Genomic DNA, 13,362 nt, shown 5'->3' with positions numbered 1-13,362 from the left:
TTGGGAACCCTTTCCAAAGCATCCACAATCCTTCCTATAATGCGGTGATCAGAACTATGTGCAATACTCCAACACCAGCCGCACCAGAGATTTGCACAGCTGCAGCATGACCTCATCGCTCCGAAACCCATCCATGAACACCGACTAGCCACGAAACGACACGACCAGCTATTCTGACAAGCAACATGAATTCGACTCGGACAACACTGCTATTATTGGGCAAGCCAAACAGAGAACAGCCAGGGAATTCCTAGAGGCATGGCACTCATCCACAGATTCAATCAATAAGCACATCGATACGTTGACTATCCCAAATAAGTCCTTGCCTTTTGAAATACATGCACATCCTGTCCCTCAGGATTCCCTGCATCTTTATGCGTTCAAGACATCCAGCACTTCCTTCACTGTAATATGGACATTTTGCAAGGTGTTACCATCTATTTCCCTACAATCTATACCTTCTATATCCTTTTCCACGTTAAATACTGATGCAAAATACTCGTTTGGCATCTCCCCATTTTCTGCAGCTCCACACAAAGGCCACCTTGTCGATCTCTAAGGGGTCCTATTCTCTCCCGACTTACCCTTTTGTTCTTCATGTATTTGTAAAAACCTTTTGCATTCTCCTTAATTCTGTCTGCGAAAGCTATCTCTTAAATATACTCCTCCTGCCTTTATACTCTTTTTAGTATTACTCTATATATCCTGTTTATACCTTACATATGCTTCCTTCGTTTTCTTAACTAAACCCTCAATTTCTTACCTGGATAGGTGCAACTCTGACAATCCTGAAAAAGCTTGACACAAAGCTGCCTGCCTGTTTGGCACCACATCCACAAACATTCAGTCCCTCCATCCCCATCACTCAGTGTCAGCAGTTATTACACTCTACATGGAACACTGCAGAAATTAATCAAAGATTCCAAGACATCACCTTCCAAACACACAACCACTTCCATCTCGAAAGACAAGGGGAGCAGGTATTTGGGAACACCACCACCTGCAAGTCCCCTCCAAGCCTCTCACCATCCTGACTTGGAAATATATCGCCATTCCTTCACAGTCGTTGGGTCAAAACCCTGAATTTCCCTCCCTACTGGCATTGTGGGTCAACCCACAGCACGTGGACTGCAGCAATTCAGGAAGGCAGCTCACCACAACCTTCTCGAGGGGCATTAGGGATGGGCTATCAATGCTGGACAGCCAGTGACACTCAAGTCCCACAAATGAATAAACAATAAATCACCATTGTATGAAACCAATTGAGTATTAATAACATTATAAATCCTTTCGCACAAACACACAAAAAAACGTGTCAAGTGTACAGCACTGAACGTGAATAATTTTTCTCGCATGGCTGCACTCCAATTTTATCTTGATAGTACTGAAAAAGCTGTGTTCACAATTCTCCCGCTCGGTAATGGTCCATGTGCCAACTGGGGGGATGTTAAATGAATCATTAATGCCCTCAGTGGAACCTGCCAACCTGGCCCTGGCAACATTGTGTACACTCCGCCTTCCATGGCCCCTTCTACTCATTTGTTTGGATTTCCAGTTCCAGTAATGACTGTGATCATGGATAGGAGGCTGTTCCAGTGTGCAGTTGGGATACGCTGCTGTTAGCTATATGGTCTTGTTTAGGTGGGATATCCTGAGTCTTCAGGATACGGTATCCCACACAATGGAGTTCCCACCGACTGCTAATAAAATGCCAGCATTGATGGGAACAGACTCCATATGGTCCAACTGAGTGGCCATCCTTTCCCTGTTTTGAAATCAATAAAATACCATTCATATGGAAATATAAGAGGCACTGCAACTCCTTCCTTCCCTTATGTGAAAGTGTGGACTGCAGATGCTGGAGATTGGAGTCAAGCCTGGAGTGATTCGGGAAAAGCAGAGCCGGTCAGGCAGCATCTGATGAGCAGTCTTCACCATTCCTGATGAAAGGCTCTTGCCCAAAGCGTCGATATTCCTGCTCCTCAGATGCCGCCTTACCTGCAGTACTTTTCCAGCACCACTCTAATCTTGACTCTTTCCTTCCCTTGAAATTTTACAGCCATTGATTCACTGAACGACCTTCCAGCCAGTCCCGTTGCAGGTACGTTACGGTTCGAATCTGTTTGTATTTCATCATTCCTGACACAATATGTCGACAAGTAAATAAGGGTCGAGGACTCATTGAATTTGGAACTGGGGAATGAACCTGGTCAGTTTTTAGATTTGAAGGTAGGTGTGCACTTTGGTGACAGTTCCCACAATTCGGTTGTGTTTACTTTAGGGGTGGAAACGGATGTGCATATACGGGAGGGCAGGAGTTCTAGCTGGGGGAAAGGCTATGATGATGTGATTAGGCAAGATTTAGGATGCATAGGATGTGGAAGGAAACTGTAGGGCATTGCACAATTGAAATATGAAGCTTATTCAAGGAACAGCCACTGCGTCATAAGTGTATGACTGTCAAGCAGGGATGAGGCTGTCGAGTGAAGGGACCATGGTTTACTCAAGAAGTTGAATCTCTTTTCAAGAGGAAGAAGAAGGCTTATGTTAGGATGAGATGTGATGCCTCAGTTAGGGTGCTTGAGAAGTACTGGTTAACTAGGAAAGACCTAGATCGAGACCTGGGGAGATCCAGGAGTGGACATCAGAATCCATTGGCGGAGAGGATTAAGGAAAACCCGGAAGGTTTATCAGGAATAAAAGAACGGCTCTAGTAAGATAAGGTCCAATCAAGGATAGTAGTAGGAAGTGTGTGTGGAGTCAGAGGAGATAGTTTAAACACGAAGTGAATATTTTTATCAGCATTCGTGATGGAAAACGACAATGTTATTGAGGTGAATATTGAGATACGGGCTACCAGACGAGATTGGAGTCGGGTTCACAACGAGGTGGTGTTAGCAATTCTCGAACGTGTGAAAGTAGATAAAACCCACTGTTAGGATTACAATTCAAATGCATTTGGCATAAGGGTCGGAGCAGTTGATCAGCAGCATATCACCATGACTCCAAAGGTCTGTGAGTACCAAGGAGCACAGTGTGCGATCGTTGAAGGTATGGTTCTCCAGACGATATTTGTGAACATTACAATCTGTAGCTGGGCTGATGGCATTGCGATTGAAATTGCATGTATGTGGACTTTGTGGACAATTTTGGATATCAGAGCAAATGGTTATCTCGAGTTTCTGAGTTTGGAAAAGTAATGTGGGAGCGTTGGAAAAGTTGTTGAAGGGATTTACCAGGATGTTGCCTGAGAGATTTGGGGCTGTTCTCATTGGAAAGAAGAAGGCGAAGGGGGATTTGATAGAGGCTTCCAAGAGGATCAGGTGGTTAGATAGTGTCGACTGTTAAAGCTTATTTCCTAGGATGATGACGTCAGCTTGTATGAGGGGGCATAACAACAAATTGAGTGCTGATAGATTTAAGATGATGTCAGATGCAGGTTCATTAAATAGAGAGTGGGAAGTGCATGGAATGCTCAACCGGCCAATGTAGTCAACTCAGCCACATTAGGGAGATTGAAACAATCCTTGGATAAGCACATGGATGACGATGGAATAGTGTAGGGAGATGAGGTGAGAATAGTTCATAGGTGGGCGCAACATTGAAGGCTGAAAGGCCTGTTCTGCGTTGTAGTGTTCTATGTTCTATGTTCTGCAATAGGGCCCCTCAAATATCAACAAGGCGGCCATTGTGTGGCGTTGATGTCGATGGAGGAAACAATAACCGAGTGTTTTGCATCAGCGTTTACTGTGGAAAAGGACATGGAAGATATGGAATGGAGGGAAATAGATGGTCACAATCTGAAAAATGTCCATATGAGAAGAGGAGGAAGTGCTGGATGTCTTCACACATATAAGAGTGGATAAATCCCCAGGTCCTGATCAGGTGAACCCTAGAACTCTGTAGGAAGGTGGGGAAGTGACTGCTGGGCACCTTGCTGAGATATTTGTATCATCGATAGTCATAGGTGAGATGCTGGAAGACTGAAGGTTGGCAAACGTCATGTTACTGTTTTAGTATGGTGTTAAGTAAAAACCAGGGAACTATAGACCAGCGGGCCTGACATGTAAGACAAGAGTAAAGGAGAACAGTTCTGAAAAATATTTTCACACTTAGGATAAACTATCTTGATGCAGCATTGGTTGAAATAGTTTCTAATCTAGGGATGGAACTCATCGTGTTTGTGTGGACAGTGTTATTGCTGTAAAATTCCAGATTCTGTTTTTATTCTTATTTCATTATGACGTACTGAGCAATAACATTCCTTGATAATTGGCATTAAGCTTGTTATTGTAATTAAATTGCTCATTGACAGAAAATTGGAAAACAGCAAAAAAAGCTGCGAAACTGAGTCATGTTGTAACTTCGATCTCCCCAAGGAGCTTCCACACAGTAATAAGGTGGCATTTCAGGGAACGCAGCAGCTCAGAGTTTCAAACAGGGAGCTTGCCAGTTGTCTGGAGGGACTGATCATCTCGCGCGGCAGAAATGTTTCAACCAATTGATCACCTGGTCTTCTACACCACCCTTGCCTTTGCTGGCATTCCAGGTATGGCTTCATGACAATTGAATTTGTTTAAATCTGCTGCTGATATGCTCTCCACTTTTTGCTGTTGAAGAATAACGTCTACAGTTCACTACTGGTTTGTCTTATCCAGACACGAGAACAGTGATAGCAATTCACTGAGCAGCATTCTTGGTACAATTCTCCACTGACAGAGATGCCCAACTTCACTGCTGCTGCAGCATTTTCAGATGTAACTGTTCTATCAACTGTTCCACTTTCACATGATTTGAAGTTATGCAGAGCGATCGGGCAGGTTAGTTCTGAAGAAGGGTCACTGGACTGGAAACATTAACTCAGCTTTCTCTCATAGAGATGTTGTCATTCCTACTGGGAAATTTCTGCTTTTGTTGTACAAATGAAGCCTGATTTCGCTAGAATTTTGAAGTTTGAGGGATGATCTGAGCGAAATCCTTCAAAATATTAATGGGAAAATACAGGAAAGATTAGCTATTTCCATTTCTGGTAGATTGTAGAATGAAGGAGCACAATATGAGTATTGGGGAGATAAAGTTAAGAAGAGGTGTTCGGAAGCACTTCTCCACACAAATAATGGGAAAGGTTTGGAACTCTCTTCCGCAAACAGCAGTGGATGCTTGATCAGTTTTGAACTTTAAATTAGTTGTCATATTTTTTCTGTAATCAAAGGAATCGAAGGATATGTGCTGTACTGTAGTTTGCAAAGCTTTTTCTAAATATCATATCTTTGGGAAAATCTTTCTTTCTCACTGTCTTTGGTCAAGTAATTCCAGTCTTGAGAGTTTTCCCTCCTCCTCCCTGCATGTTGAGATGCGTGTCATGTACAGATGTGAAGATTTACAGTGTAAATATATCAGCATTCCATCACGCACAAATTGTCCTGAACCAGCCACTGCATGCTGTGGAATGTTGTCCTGTGTGTCTTGTTTGAAATCTTGTGCAGTTTTTGATAATCATTTTTTCCTCATCCTGATGTGACTCTGATCAGAATTTCATTCAGTGCTGAGAGCGGGATATACACCGATCAAACGAGGCTTGCGTTTGCTTTATTGACAGTCCAATCACCAGCCCTAGGAATGAGTTGGGAATGAGTTTTCTAATGGGGTTCTCCTCTTGCCAGAGTTGGAGCTGAGAACTTAAAGAGTTTAGTCCAATCATTTTTTAAATCGTTACCTGGAATACCTTTTGCTCTACCAGCATGTGCTCAACTTCTGTCCAAACTCCATAATCTCTGAAACGACTGGGCTGGAGGAGCATCTGAGGTGACTGCAAATGTCTTAGACATTAAACCCACTCAACACCAACTACTTCCGCTCACACAGTGCACTGGGTATTGGTGGTAAAATCTGACTGTTTTTCTTGGAACAGGCGAACTAGTTTCTAATCAATCATTCATTGCTTCTTTTCCCATTTGTCTTCCACAGTTAATTTGCTGGTGATTGTTATCCTTTCCCGGGGAAATTGCGGAATTTCTCTTTCCACTACTCGTTACCTGGTGCTTATGGCAGTTGCCGATCTGATGGTCATTATCGCTGGTGGTATACTGAGGAGACGTACCTAATATTATTACCCACTATGATTTTTGGCCATCCCTCCTGTGTGCAGTGTTGCTAGGGTCTGAACTCTTGCTGCCACCGATTGTTCTGTCTGGTTCACCGTCACTTTCTCCTTTGACAGATTTGTAACGATTTGTTGTCAGAAGCTGAGAACAAAATATTGCACTGAGAAAACTGCGACTGTGGTTCTAACAACAACATGCACCCTGTTCTTTTTGACAAATATCCCCATCTATTTTACAATTGAGCCTCGGTGGATGATCAATAATGTGCCATTCTACTGTAAAACAAAGTCAAGCTACTATACTGAGACTTGGTGGGTGGCATTCGATTGGCTTGATACGGTTTTAACCCCTTTTGTCTACCATTCGTTTTAATTCTGTTGCTCAATGCTCTGACAGTCAGACACATTTTAGTAACCAGTCAAGTTCGGAAGGGGTTAAAGTGTCAGATCAAAGGAGAGAAGTGCAGAGACCCAGAGATGGAGAGCAGAAAGAAATCTATGATTTTACTCTTCGCCATATCTGGGAGCTTCATCCTCCTGTGGTTAATCACTGTTGCAGATTTCTTATATTATGTCATTCAAGGAGTCCATCCTGATGATTACTCGTCTTTTCTATTTCACTTGAGGAAAGTTGGTTTCATGTTGCGGAATCTAACTTGCTGCACAAACACATTTATTTATGTAGTAACATTGTCTCGGTTCAGAGCAAAGATCAGTAACACAGTAAACTACCTGGTTACGCGAATTCCTTGTGTTATGAATAAATAAAACTCATCAAGCAAACCCACAGGAGGGTTATTTTGTTTCCCGACGGATAAATGAGTTTTAAAATTTCACTCATGGGATATGGGCAACGCTGGCTGGGTTAGTGTTTATTACCCTCAGCTAGCTCCCCAGTGGGAAGTTGTTTGGGAGCTGCCTTCTTGAACTGCTGCTGTGCATGTGCTATATGTCAACCCACCTAATTAATAGGGAGGATAGTCCGGGAATTTAACCCAATTTTACGAAACAAACCGATCTATATTTGCAAATCAGGAATGTGAGAAGCTTGGAGGCGAACTTGCTGAGGTGGTGCTCCCATGTATGTACAGGCCTTGTACTTCTGGTTGGAAGGGGTCAGTTGCTGTCTGAGGATTTGTGGTGAACCTCTACCGTGCACCTTGTAGATGGTACACACCACTGCTCCTGAGCATTGATTGTGGAGGCACTCGATGCTTGTGGATGTGGTGTGAAAGAAGCAGCTTACTTTGTCCTGGAAGGTATCGACCATCTTGAATGTTTGTTGGAGCTAGACCCATCCAGGCAAGTGGGAAGTATCCCATCACACTCCTGACAGAGTGTCTTTCTACCAATGCAGGCAAAGCGTTGAGCTGAGAACATGCGGATTCCCTATTCTCGCACAACGGAAATGAATTGGCCAGGTAAATAGAATTTCTTCCTGGGTTATTCTTTCAGCTTAGAACCGTCTGTAACCTTCCATCAAAATTACATTTTTCAGTGGAGTCTAATGAAACTAAACAGAATGGTTAAAAGATAATGTTTCACTATTAAATACATGATCTCACTGTTCAGTAACATTTCAACAAACACCATACAAATTCACACAGAGTAACATTTGAACCGTTTCGACGTGTGAAGTTGCAGCATGATATCACAAATCGTTACCAGAACCCAACCACCAAAGGAATGATAACAAATCCCTCGGCTCCCTATTTTTTAATGTCAAGCTGCTCAGTTCCAATGGTCTGCTACTCCAATGTGGTCTCATCAGAAATTTTCTGTCTCTGGGAGCAGAGTCAAAACAGTGCAACAAAGTTCCCTCTCTGCTGGCCTTCCCACGCCATTGCATTGAGTTGGTGGCGAGTGACAACACTCAAGGATTCAGTCAGAGAGGAATGATTTGGAGGTGCCAGTTTTGGACTAGGGTGGACAAAGTTAAAAATCAGACAGCTCCATGTCATAGTCCAACAAGTTTATTTCGAAGCCCGAGCTTACAAGGCACTGCCTCCTCACCAGGTGGTTATGGATCATAATCGGACAACACAGAATTTACAGCAAAATGGTTACAGGGCAATGACAACTTCAGTTGTTTAAACAAGAAATCACACAACACCCGGTTCTACTTCTTAAACAAATTTAAATTACGCCTATCATCTTTTGAAATGGGATATGATGGTTTAGGTTCTTTAATGTGTAAATATCAGAATTGCATTCTCAAGGTGGCGTCAGCTTATCTCATAATAGAACATATAACATAGAACATAGAAATGTACAGCACAGAACAGGCCCTTCGGCCCACGATGTTCTGCTGAGGCTTAATCCTAATCTCAAATAAAATAACCTAACCTAATCTCTTCACAATTTACTGCTGTCTATGTGCGTATCCAGCAGTCACTTAAATGTGCCTAATGACTCTGCTTCCACCACCGCCGCTCGCAATGTAGTCCATGTGCTCACAACTCTCTGTGTAAAGAACTTACCTCTGAAGTCTCCTCTGTATCTTCCTCCTAACACCTGAAAACTATGACTCCTCGTGCAGTCAATCGTGGCCTGAGGAAAAGTGTCTGACTACCATCTCGACGTTTGCCTCTCCAGAGAGAAAAGTCCGGGCTTTATCAACCTCTCTTTATAAGACAAGCCTTCCAGTCCAGACAGTATTCTGGTAAACCTTCTTTTCACCCTCCCCAAAGCCTCCGTATCTTTTCTATAATAGGGCGACCAGAACTGGTCACAGTATTCCAAGTGTGGTTTCACCAGGGCTTTGTCGAGTTGCATCAAAACCTCGTGGCTTTTAAACTCAATCCCCCGTTAAAGAAAGCCAAAACAGCATATCCATTCTGAACAACCCTATACACTTGGGTGGCAACTTTGAGGGTTCTCTGCATTTGAACACCAAGAGCCCGCTGTTCCTCCACACTGCCAAGATTTCTGATTTTAATCCTATATTCTGCATTCAAGTTCGATCTTCCAAAATGCATCACTTCGCATTTATCCAGGTTGAACTCCATCTGCCATTTCACAGCCCAACTCTGCATCCTGTCAATGCCACGCTGCATCCTACAATAGCCCAGGATATTATCAACGGTACCTCCAACCTTTATATCATCGGCAAATTTCATTACCCACCCCTCAACTTCCTCATCCAAGTCATTTATAAAAAGTGCAAAGAGCAGAGGCCCAAAAACACAGCCCTGCGGGACACCACTCACCACTGACCTCCAGGCAGAATACTTTGCATCGTCAACTACTCTCTGCCTTCTGCCAGCCAACTAAATCTGATTCCAGGGAGCCAAGCCTCCCTGTATCCCAATCTTGCTGACTTGAGGAATGAGCCGACTATTGGGAACATTAACAAATGCCTTGCTGAAGTCCATATAGACCACATCCACTGCTCGACCTTCATCGACTGGTCTCGTCACCTCCTCAAATAACTCAACGACCTTTGTGAGGAATGACCTACTCCTCACAAAGCTATGCAGACTGCCTTTAATCACGCTATGCTTTTCCAAATAATCATAAATCCTATCCCTCAAAATTATTTCCAAAGCCTTGCTCACCACAGACATAAGACTGACGGCTCTGTAATTGCCAGAGATTTCCCCATTACCCATCTTGAAAAGAGGAACAAATGCCTCCCTCTAATCATTTGGTATGACTCCCGTGAATAGCGAGGAAGAAAAGGTCTTCGTCAGCAGTTTATCAACCTCCTGTCCCTCACCGCATATCAACTTAGGAGAAATCTGGCCTGTTCCTCGGGTCGTATCAATCTCAATGTTTGCCAAAATTTCCAGCACATCAACTTCATCAATCTCTATCTGTTCAAGCCTATTGCCCAGCTCCTCAAATTTCTCATTAAGACCCCTTTCCTTCGTGAAAACTGAAGCAAAAAAAACTCATGTAGGGCTTCCCCTATCTGCTCAGATACCACGCACACAATTTCCCCATGTTATCCCTGACCGGCCCTACCTTCTCCTTGATCATTCTCGTATTCCTGACGGATGAGCCTTTTCCATGCCTACTCACCCCAGCTCTCCTCATTCCATTTCAGAGCTCTTTTCTACAGTTTGCAATCCTGTGAAGCTTTGCTTGATCCTTCCTTCCTCCACCTTACGTAAGCTGCCTTCTTTTCTTTGATGAGAATAACCTCTGTTCTCGTCATCCAAGTCTCCTTAATCTTAGTCCTTCTTGACTGTTTCAGGGGAATAAATTTATGCATCACTCGCACCAACTGCACCTGAAACCTTCTCCACATGTCTGTTGTGCCCTTTCTGTGGACCAATTGCACACAATCTGCATTTCCCAACTCCTGTCTGATAGCATCATAATTTCCTTTCCCCCCATTAAATATCTTCCCATGGTAACAGCTCGTTTCCCTTTCCGTGGCTGTGGTACATCTGAGGCAGTTGTGATCACTGTCAACAAAGTCTTCTGCCATGGCTCATTGCCGTGCACCAAATCCAAAAGAGCCTCTCCCCTTGTCGGCCTGTCTATATGCTCCTGTCTGAACACTGGCAAAGATGACTCCATCCAAACCATCTGAACGGAGGAGGTTGGGTGTGTTGAAGTCACCCATGACAAAAACCCTGCTCCATCTGCAGTTTTCTAACATCTGCCAGCCTTTGAATTCTTTGATCTCCCTCCTGCAATTTGGGGATCTACAAAAAAAACCAATGAGGTAGCTGCTCATTTGCTGTTCCTAACTTCCACCCATACTGACTCAGTAGACAAGCCTTCCTCAACAATCTTCATTTCAGTAGCTGTGACGCATTCACTGATGAGCAATGCTACACCCTCTCCACCTTTTCCACTCTCCCTGTTCTTTTTAAACGTTCTAAATCCTGGAACATGTAACAACCATTCCTGCCCCTGTGCAATACATGTCTCCGTTATGGCCACCACATCATAGTCCCAAGTACTGATCCATGCTATAAGTTGACCACTCTTATTCCTGACACTCTTTGGGTTAAAGCAGAGACACTTCAACCGATCCCTTTGTTTCATTACATGAATACCTTCCCGATAGATTCACTACATACTGCACCCTCTTCAAAACTTTCCCGTCCTTTTTGGCAATGTGACAATCAGAACTGTACACAGTGTTCCAAATGTGGCTGAACCGAAGTCTAATACATCTGTGACATGACCTGCAAACTCTTGTACTCAATGCTCCGTCCGATGAAGGAATGTCTTCTTGACCATTCTACTGACTTGTGTCGCCACCTTCGGGGAACAATGGACATAAACACCTAGATCTCTCTGTCCATCAACTTTTCCGAGGACATTTCGTTATTTCTTAACAATTCGCTCTTGAATCGGATCTTCCAAATGCATCACCTTGGATTTGCATGGATTGAACTCCATCTGCCATTTCTCTGCCCAAATTTCCTCCATATGTTTATTCTGAAGTATTCTCTGACAGTCCCCTTCACTATCTGCTACTCCAGCAACCTTAGTGTCCTCTGCAAACTTGCTAATAAGGCACCTATACCTTCCTCGAAATCTCTTTTATATATCGCAAGTAACAGTGGTCCATATACGTATCCCTGTGGAACCACTGTCACATATCTCCATTTTTAGGAAGTCCCTTCCAACTACTACTTTATGTTTCCTGTTTCCTAGCCAGTTCTCTACCGATCTAGTGCAAGCATCCTGGATTCCACGTGACTTCACCTTCTCCATCTGCGTACTTTATCCAAAGCCTGGTGAAGGTCCATGTCCATGGAATCTGGATCCTTTCCCTCGTCAATAAACTTTGTCACCTTTACAAAAAATTCTATTCGATTTGTAAGATACGACCTTTCCTGCACAAAACCATGTTGCCTCCCTCTGATTAGCCCATTTTCTTCCAAATGGAAATATATCCTAATCTTCAGTATCTTCTCCAGTAACTTCCCTGTCACTGACAACAGCCTCACAGGTCTGTAATTACTGGATTATTCCTGCTAACCTTCTTAAACAAGGGGACACCATTAGCAATTCTCCAGTACTCCAGGTCCTCACACGTGTTCAATCATGTTGGAAAGGTATTTGTTAAAACCTCGGTTATCTCCTCTCTCACTTCCCTCAGAAACCTGGGATAGATCCGATCCAGACCTGGAGACTAACCCACCTTTATGCCTTTTGGAATACCCAACACTTCCTCCCTCCTTATGCCAGCTTGACCTAGAGTAATAAAACATCTATCCTAACCTCAGCATCCACTATATCCCTATCCTTGGTGAACAGCGATGCCAGGTACTCAATAAGAATTTCACCCATTTTCCCTGACTGCACGCATAAGGTTCCTCCTTTGTCCTGAGTGGGCCAACACTTTCTCTAGTACCCTCTTGCTCATTATATCTGAATAAAGACACTTTCCTTAACCCTGCTCACTGAGGATATCTCATGACCCCTTTTCGACCTCTTAACTCCTCGTTTCAGATTGGCAGTACATTCCTCATGTTCTTTCAAAAGTTCGTCTGTCTTCAGTCACTTGGACCTTAAGTACGCACCCCTTTTCCGTTTAGCCAGGCTGGCATTTCACCTGGCATCCATGGTTCCCTTGTCTTGCCATTTGTATTGCTCATTTTCCAGGAACATCATCTCTCCTGAACGCTAATCAACCGTTCTTTAAAACCACCCACATATTGAATATGGATATACGTTCAAAAGCTGTTCCCTTTTCATCTGCAGAATAGTCTCTACTTGCATTCGAGCATTTACAAATTGCAAGAAGACATTTCAGCCCATCATGCAGTGCGGCTCATCAGGCATCCATCTAGACAAGTCCCAGCTACCAGCTTTGACCCATAAACTTGTGTGTTCTGATGCTCCCAGTGGAAATGTCAATGAGATTCCCCTTGTGATCTTAAATAACACAGAAATGGGACCGACATTTGGCCTGTTCACACTGTGCTGTAACCACATTGACGAACACATCTCCCTTTTCACCCACAGAGGGAGATAAATAGACTCATTCCCTGTGAGGGTCAAAGGTTTCAGGATTATATCCGCTCTTTGCGCTTCACTTGCGCCCTTTGTCTTCACACACAAGGTTCTCTGACAAAAGGCAGCTTTAGGTGGAACACAAGCCAGTTGCAGAGTCAATGAGAGACGTTGAGGTGAGCTGGAACTGAAAATGGGCAATGGGTCCAGATGCAACTTTCAAATTCAAAAATAAAGTGATCCAATCGCTGCAGCTATTCAGAAACTGACATAACAGGACCTACCATCCAATTGTCTGGTAATGAAATGCAGTATCCCCAAATGCAACTTCCAAT

This window comes from Chiloscyllium punctatum, unplaced genomic scaffold (assembly GCF_047496795.1).
Source record: "Chiloscyllium punctatum isolate Juve2018m unplaced genomic scaffold, sChiPun1.3 scaffold_57, whole genome shotgun sequence".
NCBI classification, from domain to species: Eukaryota; Metazoa; Chordata; class Chondrichthyes; order Orectolobiformes; family Hemiscylliidae; genus Chiloscyllium; species Chiloscyllium punctatum.
The sequence above is the reverse complement of the archived record's forward strand: the minus strand, read 5'-3'. Positions refer to the sequence as shown.